Below are 2,700 nucleotides of genomic sequence, written 5' to 3'. Positions count from 1 at the left end.
GCCATGGAACCTGTGCACATATAGAACTGCTCAGTGGCATGGTCCTGCCCACACTCTGCAACTCAGACCCCTGCATGCACGGCAGTGTGCTTAGCCCTAGGATACGTGTGATGCATCTGTACTCTGGGGAACTGCAATGTGAACAATCCCAGGAGACCCTCGAATCTCCTAGACACACAGGCACACTGGAGTGTCCCATGCTGGTCTGTGACACACGCTGTTGTGTGTTAGGACAGAGATAACACTCTAACCTACCAGGAAACTTACTCCTGGGCCACACAATAACCTCAGACCAGTCGTTGTAAAAGAGGAGCATGTGGGCAGCTACCGCTTGGTACCGGCTATCTCACCACGTGCCTGGCCTCACTTGTATCTAAAGGTGCACCGAGAACTACTCCTGCAAGCACCCTCTCTGTTTGATAGTGAGAATGATGAGCAGGGTTGCCTGGCGTTAAATGAGAGGAGGCCAGCGGAGTGCAGATTGAAGAGCGACAGAAAGAAGAAGGTGGGAAGAGAAAGGGAGTCAAAGAGGGGAAGAAGGTTGATGGAAGTGAATATAATGTAAATGAGAGTTAAAAGAAGAGGCAGGCAAGCAGGAGTGGCGTAGCAAGGAGAGAAAGCAGGACAAATAATCTCAGAGTCTGAGAAGAGGATGAAGAGAAGGCTAGGAAACAGAGAATGTAATGAGTGGGAAGGGATCATCCTGCCTTGTGCAGCACTGAGGAGAAGTAAAACAGGTCCCTTTTGTGAGGAGCAGGTTTGTGCTCAGCCCCCTCAGCAGCCAAGCCACTGTGTATCACTCTCAGCACAGTAATACGTGCCGGAATCATTGAGAAAGGCATGCTCTATCGAGAGGGTCATCCCGTCTCCTTTTATCTCGCTGCCCTTGAAATGGCTTCGGAAACCTTCCTCCACATCTGCTTTACCACCTGCAGTTGCAGAAGCCACTAGGATGAGCCTGGAGTCCTTCCCCAAAGGCAGCTTGTACCAGTAAATAACTGTACTGGTGAATTTCTTCTTGGAACAGCTCAGATCCATGGACTGGCCTTGTCGTATCACTGTGTCTGGGGACTGCTCCAGGGCCAACGCTGGAAGAGAAAAGGAAGAGCGTTGAAGAGGAGTGAAAAATGGAAAAATGTTAGCTAGGCACTGTGGGTTGGTAGAGGAATGTTGATGGGAAGGCTCTTCAGATCTGCAGGTGAGTTTCCAATCTCTGTCGGACAGGCAAGAAAAAATAGAGAGCCCATGCAGGAGATTCAGGAATTCCTGCGCACGTCATTCATTGCCCATTCTCAGCACAGGAAGCTTTGGGGGAGGGAGCACTGCCAGCAAGTGGGTACGCAGCTGGGACAGCATCAGTGGAATCGATGTAGGTGCTCAGGGGTGAGTTGAGTTCACTTACCCACAGGGGCCAGCATGGCCACAAAGAACCAGCAGGGACCCATGGGGGAAAAGCTCCTGTCCTCTCAGGGACCTGCCTTTTGTAGCTGCCCAGAGACATGTGAGGAGGAAGCACTGAGTGAGGATGAGACCTGTTAGACATACTGGGGTTGGGCAGGACATGAAATGTGAGAAAGGATTGGCTGGCTGGGAACACTGGGGAATGACGCACACAGTCACAGGAAACCATAAACCCCACCGAGAAGGGAGATGGGGGGAGGGAGGGTGGTGCGTGGGGAGGGGAGAAGGGGTTTGCATGGACAGAACTATGCAGAGGTTGCAGGGGACTCTGAGTGTGCGCAAGGCAGAGAAATGCTGAGAGTTCCCCTTCTCTTTCAGAAGTCCTTGAGAGCAGAAGGAATGAGGTATGAAGGGCACACATTGGTCTTTTGCATTTTCCCATGAATTTTCCCTCCCTCCCCCAGACGCAGCTGGCTCTTGAATTTTTTTTTCCCCCTGGCTGTGTGAGGGTGCTTTTTCTCTGTTCAGCAATGTGAGCACAGCAATTAATATCAGTGGGAGGCAGGACCAGGAAAGACACCAGAACAGCCCAAGCATTCCGCCTGCTAAGGGCTCTCAGGGCCCCTTCTCGACCCCCATCCCCTTCTATGAAGAGCAGAACAGTACCGGCAGGTTCCAGCTGGGAGCGATGTCTCAGATGCCCCACGCTATCCCTAACTATAACACCTCTCATCCTGGGACCAGGAGGGGCAGGAAAAAAGCAGTCCCGGACTACTTTGCTGGCTGCTTTTCCCAGCCGCCTTTCCCACACACAGGCACTGCAGGTACAGGAGGTGTTCAGCCTCCTGTGCCTGCCTTAGCCCACTCCAACCAGGCTGGGGACACACACGTCCTGTGCGGTGATCACTGTGATGGGGATGGGAGGTATATGAGGAGTCACTGTGTGTATACATGTGCATGCATGCATGTGTGTGTGTGTGCAGGGCTGGCAAATTTGTCTGCCAAATTCAAGGAGCACTCAGCAACTGAGACCATCTGTGCCATTGCCCTCTCTGCCCTGAGACGATCTGTCCAAAACAGCTTCCTTTTCTGGCCGAACTGAGCTTGTCCTCCAGAGGGGTCGGGGGCGCTGCCGCTGGGATGCAGCCAGTGAGACCACTAGGGACTTGAAAGCAGCTGTCCAGTGCAATTTCATTCACTCGTGCACTACCGGTGACACCTCTCTATGGCTTTGCTCACAGGCTCGCAACACTCAGGCCACTGGCATCCTCTCCACAGCGCCCTCATCTTTTTCTGCTC

At 52.8% G+C, this 2,700-nt stretch overlaps 1 gene segment (V, D, J or C); it reads right to left on the bottom strand.

Moving 5' to 3' along the window:
- Positions 1 to 774: 774 nt before the first annotated feature.
- Positions 775 to 1,445, bottom strand: LOC309672589 (T cell receptor beta variable 6-4-like). The segment is given in 2 exons: positions 1,403 to 1,445; positions 775 to 1,088 (listed from the first exon to the last, which is right to left on the bottom strand).
- Positions 1,446 to 2,700: the final 1,255 nt, after the last annotated feature.

Source organism: Vanellus vanellus (assembly GCF_965231255.1).
Source record: "Vanellus vanellus genome assembly, chromosome: 1".
Classification (NCBI taxonomy): Eukaryota; Metazoa; Chordata; class Aves; order Charadriiformes; family Charadriidae; genus Vanellus; species Vanellus vanellus.
The sequence above is the reverse complement of the archived record's forward strand: the minus strand, read 5'-3'. Positions and strand labels throughout refer to the sequence as shown.